Source organism: Nycticebus coucang, chromosome 3 (genome assembly GCF_027406575.1).
Source record: "Nycticebus coucang isolate mNycCou1 chromosome 3, mNycCou1.pri, whole genome shotgun sequence".
NCBI classification, from domain to species: domain Eukaryota; kingdom Metazoa; phylum Chordata; class Mammalia; order Primates; family Lorisidae; genus Nycticebus; species Nycticebus coucang.
The window spans coordinates 97225225-97239994 of NC_069782.1; the positions used below are offsets into that span (position 1 = coordinate 97225225).

Sequence of the window (14770 nt, forward strand, 5' to 3'; positions counted from 1 at the left end):
TTATTTTCTTTCCCTGTACTTTCCTTCAAGATGCTTTTCACATACTATGATTTGTTTTTTTTAAGTATCTGTGTGTTCCTTTAATGTCTGTTTGTAAGGAACTGAGGCCTTAGTCCATTAGTCCACAAGGAACTGAATCCTGGCAGCAGTCATGTGAGGGAGCTGGGAAGAGCTTCACAGGCCAGTTTTGAGAGTCTGAGAGCCAGAGACCCAGCTAAACCATGCCCAGATGCCCGGCCCACAAGAGCCATGGTATAATAAATGGTGTTACTGGCCTCTAAGTCTGGGGGTAACTTGTTGCGCAGCAGTAGATAGCTAATACAGCCACTAAACTGGTTTCTGTAACTGCTAAGTAGTGATGACCTATAAATTAAAAAGCGCTGATCTGGTTCTAAGCTCATGTCCTGGGCTGGGCATTCAGGGAGGAATAAGACGTGCTCATTGCCTTCAAAGAGGTTTTAGTGTCTTTAAAGATCTTAAATTTGGGGCGGCACCTGTGGCTCAAGGAGTAGGGCGCCGGTCCCATATGCCAGAGGTGGCGGGTTCAAACCCAGCCCCGGCCAAAAAAACCAAAAAAAAAAAAAAAAATCTTAAATTTGATAGGATATATGCATTTTTGGAGTAGGGTTCAAATAGTTTACAGTAAAATTAAACAAAATGCTCACGGAGGCTGAGGGAGACCATTGTAATAAGCATGGGGAGTCTTTACTGGGGAAAACACAGGCTTTGCAGGAGGACCCATAGGGCTTTCCATACCCAGAAAGGTTTAGGGCAGGGAGGAGGAGCCTGTGAAGGAGGACTCTGTTCAGGGGAAGGATCAGGGTGGCCACAAGTCTTATCTTACTTTCTCTGTGGTTGGGGCTTGTGGATAACTCATTATGCTGGGGAAGGATGACTGGGGCCGCTGTGAAAGCCGAGAACAGTGGCAGCTGCCTACTAAGTGCTGTGTGTTGCTGCTGTTGTTTTATTTGCGTCATCTACTTCTGGCCCTAGTAGTGTTTATTTTTATTTATTTATTTTTTGAGACAGAGTCTTACTTTGTCACCTTTGGTAGAGTACTATGGCATCAGAGCTCACAGCAACCTTAAATTCTTGGGCTCAAGTGATTCTCTTGCCTCAGCCTCCTGAGGAGCTGAGACTATAGGTGCCCACCACAACACCCAGCTAGTGTTTCTGTTTTTTTTTGTAGAGACAGAGTCTCACTGTACCGCCCTCGGGTAGAGTGCCGTGGCGTCACACGGCTCACAGCAACCTCTAACTCTTGGGCTTACGGGATTCTCTTGCCTCAGCCTCCCGAGTAGCTGGGACTACAGGCACCTGCCACAACGCCCGGCTATTTTTTTTTTTTGTTGCAGTTTGGCCGGGGCTGGGTTTGAACCCGCCACCCTCGGCATATGGGGCCGGCGCCCTACTCACTGAGCCACAGCGCCGCCCGACAACCTCTTTAACTTCTCTAACATGAGGCTGTTAACAGGTGTGTGTGCATACACACGTGTCTTTGCATGTTACATGCATGGGGAAATTGAATAATATAAAGTGTCTCATAGAAAATTGATGCTTCTTTGGACCATTCTGCCATACTGCCCTAATAATTCAATACTGGGCCAGTCCCTCAAGCTATAATAGAATGAAATATTTATGAGAATGGAACATTATTTTGAAATAATAAAGGACCTATTATTTCACAGGAATAAATACATATTTAATGTCATATTAAACTAACATGTGATTTGAGATTGGAAAGAAAGGGTCACTGATCTTGTAAATAAATAATTTTGGCCTTTCCACTGCCACTGCAGTGTCTATGCAAAAGCCTGTGGTGAAGGGGGCCAAAAAGGAAGCAGGTCCTGAAGTTCCATCCCACACGAGATGGAATCATGAGTGCTGCCAAATTTGAGCCATTTCTGCAAGACAGAATCAAAGTGAAAGAAAAAGTTGGGAATCTCACTGGTGGAATTGTAGCTGTTGAAAGGAGTGAGAGCATAACTTCTGAGGTGCTCAGAAGTATTCTGGAAAAATAACTTTTTTCTGAAAGGTATTTGAGATATCTCACCTAAAGTATCTGAAGAAGAATCTTTGTGATTGGTTTCAGGTAGTTGCTAACAGCAGAGACTTACAAATTATGTCAAATTAACCAGGACAAAGAAGCAGATTAAAATTCATGTATCTGGAAAAATTTTGTATAAATAAAACTTGGAAACCAAAATGTCAATTTATCCTTGTATCTCTGCAGTATGGATTGAACAGAAAAATGGAAATCATGGTAAAGGGGCTTTGCTTGGGTTGCCCCTAACTTATTTATAACTAGATACGTACTTTTTTTCTGCTTCAAAATTTTCAATTCTCATCAGAGTAATACCAAAATAGAAGGGGAAGGCAACTTTCCAGGAACTGACAACCTTCGAGCATGTGTGGAGATATGAGCTTTGGTTAGTCACTGTTTTATTTTTAAAAGTGTGACTGTCAATTGTATCTGGTGTTTTCTCAAAGAAAGATTCAGAAATACAAATAAGAACCCCCTTTCAGTCATTAAAAGCAAAAAGGGTGACTTCTTTCCAAGATTCTCTTGTGGGAAAATGATAGTCCCAACAAAATTCATGTTTCTGGGAGAAATCTGTGTGGCAACTTTATATATCCATATTTCATAAATAGGTCTATAGCTCCTTTTCCTCACATGAAGCTAACTTCTCTTTACATCATAGAAAACTTTGCCTTCAAAACACTTAAATACTTTCAGTTTGTGTTGGCATTTAGATAACTGATTGTTTTATTTCATTTTATTTTTGTGAGACAGACTTTGACTTTGTTGCCCTGGGTAGACTGCCCTGGAGTCATAGTTCACAGCAACCTCAAAGTCTTGGGCTCATGTGATCCTCTTGCCTCAGCTTCTCAAGTAGCTGAGACCTCAGGTGCCCGCCACAACACCCAGCTAGTTTTAGAGATGGGGTCTCACTCTTTCTCAGGCTGGTCTCGAATTCTTGAGCTCAGGCAATCCGCCCACCTTGGCTTCCCAGAGTGCTAGGATTACAGGGGTGAGCCACCCCACCTGGCCGGATTGTTTTCTTTTTAATTTTTTTTTTGAGACAGATTTTCACTATGTCGCCCTGGGCAGAGTGCTGTGGCATCATAGCTAACAGAAACCTCAAACTCCTGGGTTTAAGCAATTCTCTTGCCTCAGCCTCCCAGTAGCTGGGACTACAGGCACCTGCTACAATGCCTGGTTATTTTTTGTTGCAGTTTGCCTGGGGCCGAGTTCAAAGCCGCCACCCTCAGTATATGGGGTTGGTGCCCTACCCACTGAGCCACATGCGCCGCCCTGTGTCTGGCTATTTTTTTGTTACAGTTGACCCAGGTCAGGTTCGAACCCACCAGCCTTCGTATATACGGCTGGAACCATAACCACTGTGCTACAGGCGCCAAGCCAGCCTGATTGTTTTATTTATTTATTTTTTTTTTTGCAGTTTTTGGCTGGGGCTGGGCCTGAACCCACCGGCATATGGGGCCGGCGCCCTACTCCGTTAAGCCACAGGCACTGCCCCTAGCCTGATCGTTTTAAACCTAACTTTTAAGTAGCTAATAATAAAATATATTATATTAAGATCCAGAATCTTTCATTATAGGTGCTTTAAGATGGAATTCACTTCATCTAATTGTTTTCCAAGGTTGTAGACAATTTAGAATTTCCTGGGGGCCTAAACAGATCCCTGAGTCCTATTCATGGAGATTCTGTTCCTATTTACATTGATGTCCAAAAATCAGCATTGTTGAAAAGGCTTCCTAAATGTTATTGAGCCTTGTCAGGGTTAGAAAACAGTGATTTTGTTCCAATTTCCAACTCACTCCAGAGCCTCTTTATTTGCATTCCTAACAAATTGTCACTCAACAGTGTTCTGTGCTCTTTGGCAAGGGACAGTCCCATTTCCATGTGGTTTGTTAACCTCTATTGCAAATGTCTGATTGTCAAAAGCTTTTGTTTACATTAAACTGAAATAGGTCTGCCAGGAATTTCTTCACTTAGATCCAGCTTTGCCCTCTGGCAAACCAAGAATGATTATATATGTATATGTATATATGTATTCATGTATTTTAATATGGTTTTCAGACTCCCACAAGCCTTTTATTCTATAGTTAAATAGCTGGCTTTCACAAATTAATTGCTCACAGGTCCTTTATCACCTAAAGCATGCCTGCACCCCCTGCACATCCACACACTCTTCCCAGAGCTTCCCTTTCCACAACTGCCAGAACTGGGGTCCCTAAACCAGCCACTTGACCCTGCATGGCAAGGGAGCTGCATGCTGTCAGAGGCCGTGTCAAACCTTCCCTCCCTACTCTGTGCCTGGCCAATGCTGAGATGACAATTGATAGCATAGTGTAAAGGAAATGTCACCAGGCCATAGCGAAAGGAGAAAAAAATAAATAAGAACAATGTGGATACATTTATTTGATCTAAAAGATTGTATTTTCTTCTTATAATTATGTCCTGCCCAGGTCCTTCTTAAAATTTATTTTTTAAGGGTGATGCCTGTGGCTCAAGGAGTAGGGCACCGGCCCCATATACCAGAGGTGGTGGGTTCAAACCCAGCCCTGGCCAAAAACTGCAAAAAAAGAAAATAATAATAATAATTTACTTTTTAGGGCGGCGCCTGTGGCTCAGTGAGTAGGGCGCCGGCCCCATATACCAAGGGTGGTGGGTTCATGCCCAGCCCAGCCAAACTGCAACAACAACAACAACAACAACAAATAGCCCGCGTTGTGGCGGGCGCCTGCAGTCCCCAGCTGCTCAGGAGGCTGAGGCAAGAGAATTGCGTAAGCCCAAGAGCTGGAGGTTGCTGTGAGCCGTGTGACACCATGGCACTCTACCGAGGGTGGTAAAGTGAGACTCTGTCTCTACAAAAACAAAAACAAAGAAAAAAAAATTTACTTTTTAAAAAGTGAAACTATAAGGATAATAGTTGTTTTTTTTTTTTTTTTTAAACAGAGCCTCAAGCTGTTGCCCTGGGTAGAGTGCAGTGGCATCACAGCTCACAACAACCTCCAATTTCTGGGCTCAAGCGATTCTCCTGCCTCCACCTCCCAAGTAGTGGGGACTACAGGTGCCTGCCACAACGCCCGACTATTTTTTTTGTTTTAGCCATCATTGTTGTTTGGCGGGCCCGGGGCTGGATTCAAACTCACCAGCTCAGGTGTATGTGGCTGGTGCCTTAGCCGCTTGAGCCACAGGCGCCGAGCCTATAAGGATAATAGTTTGCATGGCTTATTTGTTTATTTGTTATAAAATGTCAAAGATCCTATGTTGATGAGTCCTCTTTCTTTTAGAATTTTACTGGTCCATGAAGACCAAAATCTAGAACCATTGCCCTGTCCTGGTCTTGCCTCCCTTGCTGATATACCAATGTTCTCTAATCCAGTCCTTGCCTCTTGAACAAACATCACACCATGAGATACCATGACTCACAAATATTTTTTATTTTTTTGAGACAGAGGATAATATATCACCCTTGGTAGAGTGCTGTGGCATCACAGCTCTCAGCAACCTCACATTCTTGGGCTTAAACGATTCCCTTCCCTCAGCTTCCCAGTAGCTGGAACTATAGGCGCCTGCTACAATGCCCAGATGTTTTTTTTGTTGTTGTTGTTATTATCGTCATTGTTGTTTAGCAGGCCCCGACTGGGTTCGAACCCATCAGCCCCAGTGCATATGGTTGGCACCCTAACCACTGAGCTACGGGCACTGAGCCTCACAAATAATTTTTTTTTTTTGCAGTTTTTTTTTTTTTTTTGACTGGGGCCGGGTTTGAACCCACCACCTCTGGTATATGGGGCCGGTTTCCTACTCCTGTGAGCCATAGATGCCACCCCCATTTTTTTTTTTTTTTTTTTTTGAGACAGAGTCTCACTATGTAGCCCTCAGTTGCCCTCACAGAAACCTCAAACTCTTGGACTTAAGCGAGTCTCTTTCCTCAGCCTCCCAAGTAGCTGGGACTACAGGCACCCGCCACAATGCCCAGCTAGTTTTTGGTTGCAGTTGTCATTGTTGTCTGGCAGGCCCGGGTGGGTTCGAACCTGCCAGCCCCAGTATATGTGGCCGGCACACTAACTGTTGAGCTACAGGTGCCGAGCCAAATCATTTTTTTTTTTTTTAAAGAAAGAAAAAGGCTGGGGGCAGTGGCTCAGACCCATAATCCCAGCACTTTGGGATGGTAAACTGAGAGGATCGCTTGAAGTTAGGAGTGGGCAACAGAGTGAGATTTTATCTCTGTAAAAGATTTGGCTGGGCATGGTGGCTCATGCCTGTAATCCTAGCCCTCTGGGAGGCTAAGGAGGGTGAACAAGACCCCGTCTCTACTAAAAACAGAAAAATTAGCTAGGCATTGTGGCAGGTGCCTATAGTTCCAGCTACTTGGGAGGCAGAGGCAAGAGGATCACTTGAGGCCAAAAGACTGAAGACTGAGGTTACTGTGAGCTATGATGACACCACAACATTCTATCCAGGCTGACAGAGTGAAACTCTACCCCCCACCAAAAAAAAAAAAAATTAAAAAAAACTAAGCCAGGGGCAGTGCCCGTGGCTCAGTGAGTAGGGCACAGGCCCTACAGAGGGTATCAGGTTCGAACTTGGCCCTGGCCAAACTACAACAAAAAATAGCCAGGCATTGTGGTGGGCACCTGTAGCCCTAGCTACTCGGGAGGCTGAGGCAAGAGAATCACCTAAGCCCGGGAGTTGGAGGTTGCTGTGAGTTGTGACGCCACAGCACTCTACTGAGGGTGATAAAGTGAGACTCTGTCTCTAAAAAAAAAAAATTAAGCCAGGTGTGCTGGCTTGTACCTGTAAGTCCCAGCTATTCGAGAGCCTGAGGCAGGAGGATCAGTTTAGCTTCAGAATTCCAGGTTACAATGACCACAGCACTGCACTCCAGGCTGAGCCACAGAACATGATCCTGTTTCTAAAACAAAAGAAATATAACAGGGTGGCGCCTGTGGCTCAGTGGGTAGGGCGCCAGCCCTATACACCAAGGGTGGTGGGTTCAAACCTGGCCCTGGGCTGAACTGCAACAAAAAAATAGCTGGGCGTTGTGGCAGGCGCCTGTAGTCCCAGCTACTCAGGAGGCTGAGGCAAGAGAATCGCCTAAGTCCAAGAGCTGTAGGTTGCTGTGAACCGTGACACCACAGCTCTACTGAGGGGCGCTAAAGTGAGACTCTGTCTCTATAAAAAAAAAAAAAAAAGAAATACCATAAATTCAGTGGCATAGGCACAAACCTAGTATATGTGCGCGTGAACACGCACACACACACATATATGTAAATATATACATATAAAATAATAAATATATATATAAAAGAAAGGATGGAAGAAAAGAAAAAAATGATGGTACTATTTTAGATATTAAAATTATTAGTATTATTATTCTAAGTCATCCTGTACTCTGTTTCTTCATCCTGAAGTGCTTCTCTTATCACGTCCTCCCTTGCACAAAGATTTTCAAAAACTCTTTTTTTTTTTTTTTTTTGTAGAGACAGAGTCTCCCTGTACCGCCCTCTGGTAGAGTGCCGTGGCGTCACACGGCTCACAGCAACCTCTAACTCTTGGGCTTACGCGATTCTCTTGCCTCAGCCTCCCCAGCAGCTGGGACTACAGGCGCCCGCCACAATGCCCGGCTATTTTTTGCTGCAGTTTGGCCGAGGCTGCGTTTGAACCCGCCACCCTCGGCATATGGGACCGGCGCCCTACTCACTGAGCCACAGGCGCCACCCTCAAAAACTCTTCATTACCTACCCAAGCTTCAGCCAAATGTGAACACTGTATTCCCTGGAATACTTTATGCATTCTTGCTTTCAAGTCTTTGCTCAGCTGAGCAAAGGAATGGTCTTCCCTTCCCTACACCTTTTTCTTTTTTTTGTAGAAACAGAGTCTCACTGTACCGCCCTCGGGTAGAGTGCTGTGGCTCTCTCACATGGCTCACAGCAACCTCTACCTCCTGGGCTTACGCGATTCTCTTGCCTCCTCAGCCTCCGGAGCAACTGGGACTACAGGCGCCCGCCACAACGCCCGGCTATTTTTTGGTTGCAATTTGGCCAGAGCCGGGTTTGAACCCGCCACCCTCGGTATATGGGGCCGGCGCCCTACTCACTGAGCCACAGGCGCCGCCCCTTCCCTATACCTTTTATATTTTTATCCCCTTCTTGGTCTTCTACATCTATTAAAATAGAGCCCATCCTTGGAGACTTATTCAAGTATCATCTTTTCTTGTAGTTGGTGGCCATATTGGGACCAAACTGTTTCTGAAACTTGGTATTATCAAACTCATATTTCTTTCTATTGCAACATGACAGTCTTTCACAAGATGGGAACTGTATTCTTGGTTGTACAATAGCACTCATATGAGAGAGTTATTTCCTTTTTAAATCTATTTCAATTGTTCTGAATAAACCACAATGCTGATGGTTCTGTCTTACATACCTAAACTTGCTAGACTCATTTTATTTTATTATTTTATTTTATTTTTGAGACAGAGTCTCACTCTGTCACTCTGGGCAGAGTGCCAAGATATTGAGCAACCTCAAACTCTTAGGTGCAAACCATCTTGCCTCCGCTTCTTGAGTAGCTGGGACTACAGGAGCCCGCCACAATGCCTGGCTAGTTTTTCTATTTTTAGTAGAGATGGGGTCTTGTTCTTGCTCAGCCTGGTCTGGAAATCCAAGATCAAGCCATCCTCCCATCTCAGTGTCCCAGAGTGCTAGGATTATAGGCATGAACCGCCAGGCCCTGCCTCATTATATTTATTTTTAAGGTTACTTTTTATCTATGGAACAGGATACTAGTTTCCATTTGTGGAATGATGTAAAGTTTCTTTTTAAAATAACATTTTAAAGTTAAAGAGTGGGTCGATTTAAAGAAAAAACACAAGTAAATAATAGTATAATATGTTGGTAAACCATCTTGCTGAGAAAAAAATAACATCCTAACGTGTAATGTGTGCTGATTTCTACGGTGGAAATTCCCCCACCATGCCTATTTCAAGTATCCAAGGTGACTGCACTGACTCCAGAATTGAGAAAGATGTGCAGAACAAGCAAGCTTTCTGAGTCTGTACAAGTGACTCCAGCTCACCACTGGGTGGGGCTCAGATATAGCAAAAATCAGGAAGGTGGCATGGCAATGGCTGAAGCTTGAGAAAAAATCTGCCCCCGCACCCCAAAACAAGTAAGATGATTAGGTTACATTGTTTGCGTTTGTTAGGTAAAATCTAAGTTGTAGTTGTGCCCCTCAAGAAAACCTTTTTTAGAGTCACTTTGTGAGTGATCTGATTTCCCATAGTAGAGCACATGAGCCTTGAGGGATCTGATGGCTTCTTGCTCATTTTTGCAAACCCTGCAGTACCTGGCAGGGGTTTGTAGTGGGCACATCTCCTCAGCCTGAACCTTCTGGAAGAGAGACTGGGTGAACTGCTTTTCGGCCTTAGCATGGCTTGGAGTGACTTGGAGGTCCTGGCTGTTGGTAACTCAGCTCCAGGCAGCTGTAGGTGGAAGACACAGAAAGGCGCAGGATGAAGCAGGGGCAGGGGGTGAGGGTGTCCGACTCACACCTGGTGATTGGATTTCACATTTTGTTTCCATCCAACTGTACTTCTCTCTTAAGAAGGGTGATATAAAGGCCAATATAAAGAGAATAGAATAAAAAGAGATTTGAGGTTTTATATTGTATTAAGGCCTTGTGTTAGGCCTACTTAACAAAGTACCACAAATTGGGTGGCTTACCAATAGAAGTTCATTGTCTCACAGTCCTGGAGGATAAAAATCCAAAATCAGGGGACTGGTAGAATTGGTTCCTTCTGAGAGCTATGAGGGAAGGATCTGTCTGCTCCAGGCCTTTCTATTTAGCTTATAGATGGCCATTTTCTCCCTATCTCCCTTCATGCTGTCTTCCTGCTATGCCTATCTGTCAGGGGCATATTTCCTCTTTTAATAAGGACACCAATCACATTGGATCAGGGTCTACCCTCGTGACCTCAATTTAACTTGCATACCTCTGTGAAGACCCGATTTGGAATTGAGGTTAAATTTTGAAGTACTGGCACTATGGGCTACAACATATCTGTGTGTGTGTGTGTGTGTGTGTGTGTGTGTGTGTGTGTGAGTGTTGGTAGTGACGATGGTAGGCAGAAGGCCCACAAATCAATCCATAACAGTCCTCAAGATTGCATCTTGAAATTCTTTGATGGTATGTGGTCCCCATCAGGGTCTTCAGTCACAGGAGTCGAGATCCTGGCTCTGTCTATAGGATAGTTTCCCTTCCACAAGTGCCCTGAGAATTTATCCTACCCAGGGAATAGCCACAAATGTATAACAATTTGTTATAGCACAAGAGTTTTCCTTTCTGCAGGTACCTTGTAAGGCTTTCAAGCAGGAGCGCAGGCTGTGTCCGGGCCCTAGCAAACAGCTGAGTCTTTCTCTCTTCACAGGTGAAGGGTGTATAGCTTCTAACTAAGGTTGGCCATGCTTGAAACACATCTCTAAGGGGCCCATGCCTCCAAAGATGCTCTGGATCTCTGTAGAAGAGCCTGTTTGTTCCAGACAAGTTGAGCTGGTTCACTAAGAAGCCCCACAGGGCCTTCCCTTCCATAGTCCCACCTTCATGATCCCCTCACTTGCTATCTGAAACTGAAGGTAGCAAGGGCTGTCTTGAGGCTTCTAGACCCTAGTAGTGAGAAATAAAATTTTGCCAACTGGTTGCATTGAATGGAGTCAGTAAACATAGTGATTAAAAATCTTAGCACTGGGGCTCGGCACCTGTGGCTCAAGCGGCTAAGGCGTCAGCCATGTACACCTGAGCTGGCGGGTTTGAATCCAGCCCGGGCCTGCCAAACAACAATGACAGCTGCAACCAAAAAATAGCCGGGCGTTGTGGCGGGTGCCTGTGGTCCCATCTACTTGGGAGGCAGAGACAGGAGACTCGCTTGAGCCCAGGAGTTTGAGGTTGCTATGAGCTGTGATGCCACAGCACTCTACCCAGGGTAACAGCTTGAGGCTCTGTCTCAAAAAAAAAAAAAAATCTTAGCACTGGGGTGACTCCAGTGAGTAGGGCGCTGACCCCATATACCAAGGGTGGCGGGTTCAAACTTGGCCCTGGCCAAACTGCAACAAGAACAACAAAAAAATAGCTGGGCATCGTAGTGAGTGCCTGTAGTCCCAGCTACTTGGGAGGCTGAGGCAAGAGAATCGCCTAAGCCCAAGAGCTGGAGATTGCTGTGAGCTGTGATGCCACATACTCTACAGAGGGTGACGGAGTGAAACTCTGTCTTTAAAAAAAAAAAAATTGGGTGGTGCCTGTGGTTCAGTTGGGTAGGGCGCCGGCCCCATATACCAAGGGTGGTGGGTTTAAACCCGGCCCTGGCTAAACTGCAACAAAAAAATAGCCAGGCATTGTGGCAGGTGCCTATAGTCCCAGCTACTCGGGAGGCTGAGACAGGAGAATCACCTAAGCCCAGGAGTTGGAGGTTGCTGTGAGCTGTGACACTACGGCGCTCTACCAAGGGCCATAAAGTGAGACTCTGTCTCTACAAAAAAAAAAAATCTTAGCACTGTAGGCTCGGTGCCTTTAGCTTAGCGGATAGGGTGCCAGCCACATTCACTAGAGCTGGTGGGTTGAACCTGGCCCAGGCCTGCTAAAAAACAACAGTGACAACTACAAAAAAAAAAAGAAAAAATAGCCAGGTGTTTTGGTGGGTGCCTGTAGTCCCAGCTACTAGGGAGGCTGAGGCAACAGAATTGCTTAAGCCCAAGAGTTTGAGGTTGCTGTGAGCTGTGACACCATAGCACTCTACTGAGGGTGACATAGTGAGACTCTGTCTCAAAAAAGAAAAAAAAAATCTTAGCACTGTCAATAAATATTTACTGAGCACCCACTACATGCTAGGTATTGTGGGAATATTTACTGGGGACTATGGTAGATTGATAAATTAGCCCCAATTCTCCACTCAGCCCTATACCAATGTTCTTTGCAATGTGACCTGCTGCTTCTATCAGGAGATGGAGTCTATTTCTTTTTCAACCTTGAATCTAGGTTGACCTTGCAATTTTGTTTAGTCAATACAACCATGGAAGTGAAACAATGCCAATTTTAAGCCTAAACCTTGAGAGGCCTGGCATGATTTCCCTCTCACTTTTGGACCCTTGAAGCTCCATGTGAAGGAACTTGGGCTGGTCTTCTTGTACATGAGAGACATTTGGCTCATTTGCCTCAGCTGACAGCTAGCCACCTCCCCAGAAGTAGAGGCCTCTGACTGCTTTGCAACTAACCCTACATACATATGGCTGGGAGTACAGCTGAGCCCAGAACTGTCCAGCTAAACCCAGCCTAAAATACTGACTCATAAAATCATAAACGAAACAAGCAGTGTTATTTTAAGCAACATCTAGGTTTGGGGGTGTTTTATTATGCAGCAAACACTGACTGATACAAATACCATGTTTGTATCACATGGTATTTGGTATTTGAAATTAGGCAGAGTCTTGGTAGAAAAGACCTGTGCAGAGATGGTATAATTATGAGCATCATGCAGTAAGTGCTCTGGAAAAGCAAACACAGTAGGAATAAGAGAGGAGGCATTTGAGCTGAGGAAGAATCTTGTCTCCGTGGGACTAGAGGATCCAGGATAAACTTCCTGGGGCAGGGGACTTGCTAAGATAAAGCATGAATGTGGGAAACCCCAGCATGGGGCCATCTACCAGCAGTATTTACTGAACCCTTACTATGTACACAAAACCACTATACTAGCTGTCTTTGGTCTGCTTGCAGCCCAGCAGGGGAGAGAAGACATCTAAGTGCAAAAGTTGGCCAGAGGGCGGTGCCTGTGGCTCAGTCAGTAAGGCGCCGGCCCCATATACCGAGGGTGGCGGGTTCAAACCCAGCCCCGGCTGACCTGCAACCAAAAAATAGCTGGGCGTTGTGGCGGGTGCCTGTAGTCCCAGCTACTTGGGAGGCTGAGGCAAGAGAATCGCTTAAGCCCAGGAGTTGGAGGTTGCTGTGAGCTGTGTGATACCACGGCACTCTACCGAGGACCATAAAGTGAAACTCTGTCTCTACAAAAAAAAAAAAAAAAAAAGTTGGCCAGAAATGTCAGGCTAGTTTTCAGTGAAACAGAAGTAGCTGTGTCTGCTTTGTCCAGAGTAACAAGCATTTTGGCTTGGGTAGAATGGGACTTTACCTATTTGTTATTTATAGCTGGTACTCAGTATATATCTGGCAGAAATTCAGTGGTAAAGGTGGGTCAGAAAACACGGCCTCTCAGGCATCCACTCAACTGGTAACCTCTCCACCTTTTTTTGAGAGATTCTCACTTTGTTGCCCTCCACACTCTGTAGAGTGTTGGTGATGTCATAGCTCACAGCAACCATCAAGTTTTGGGCTCAAGTGATTCTCTTGCCTCAGTCTTCCAAGTAGCTGGGACTACAGGCCCCAGCTATTTTTAGAGATGGGCTCTCCTCTTGCTTAGGCTGGTCTTTAACCTGTAAGCTCAGGCAATCCACCTGCCTCAGTCTCCCTGAGTGCTAGGATTACAGGTGTGAGCCACTGTGCCTGGCCTTCAACTGGCAACTCCTTGAGGGCACAGTCTGTGTGTAATTCATCTTAGTATACCCTGGAAGTGGGGCCTTGCATATACTAAGCATTCAGATTTGGAAGACTTACTTTGGAGATATTTACCATCATCTTTCTTTTATTCCTATTTTTGCATTTGTTTCCTAAAGCAGCTGTGGCAGGCTGACACAACAACAGAAATTTATTCACTCAGAGTTTTGGGTGCTATAAGTCTGAATCAAGGTACCCGATGGCCTAGCTCTTTTTTTTGGAGGATCTGAGGGAGTATTCCTTGCCTGTTCCTGGCTTCTGACCCTTGCCAACACTCCTTGGCATTCCTGGGCTTGTAAGTGCTCACTCCCATCACCCTGTGGTGTTCTCCCTGTGTGTTCATGTCTTCTAAGAACACCAGGCACATTGGATTAGGGGTGTACCCTACTCCAGTATGACCTCATCTTAACTAATTACATCTACAGTAATTCTATTTCCAAATAAGGTCACGTTCTAAAGTACTGGGGGCTAGAAAATCAATGTATTTTTTTGGGAGTGGTGGTGGTGGGGGCAGAGTTTAACCCTTAACATCCATCAAGGCCTAAGGGAATGTTTTTCCTTGTCTGCTACTCCTAGAAGCAAAATTAAATGTTCTTTCTTTAGGTTCCCCCTTCCAAACTTGATATATAGTTCTTTTCATTACAGCATTTGACACTGGCATCATCTGGGTTAGGCAGTTGCCTCATCTCTTCTGTCTTCTCCTATGACCTGTGAAGGGTATATGGTGAGTTCTTCATAAACCATAAACCGAGGCCTGAGAAACAGTGCCCTCTCCCTGAGCGCCTATCACGGCTGGGCGTGGGCACAGCATTAAATATTCCATGCATTAATCCCCGCAGTACCTGTGAAGTAGGTGCTTATATATTTTAATTCCTATTTTATAGTTAGGAACATTAGGCGTTAGAGAGTTGAGGCAATTGAGTGTAGCCAGAATTACTGTCTCTAAAAAGCTGAATGGGCGTCAGGGGCATCAGATAAAAAGTTCCCTATTCTCCATCTTAACATTTTTCAAATTACCCCTGATCTGGTTATTTCAACTCCATCTCCTCGAGAAAACCGAATCTGGAGCCTCAGTGCTGTTAACCCTAGAATGCGCTGCACGTTCCGGTCTACACCTCCGCTCATCCCTAGAGTCTTCTC

At 45.1% G+C, this 14770-nt stretch overlaps 1 protein-coding gene across 1 annotated transcript in view; it reads left to right on the forward strand.

The window, feature by feature from the left end:
* The window catches only part of PPA1 (inorganic pyrophosphatase 1), a 295326-nt gene that overhangs the window by 91403 nt on the left and 189153 nt on the right, over nucleotides 1–14770 (forward strand). The window lies entirely within an intron of this gene.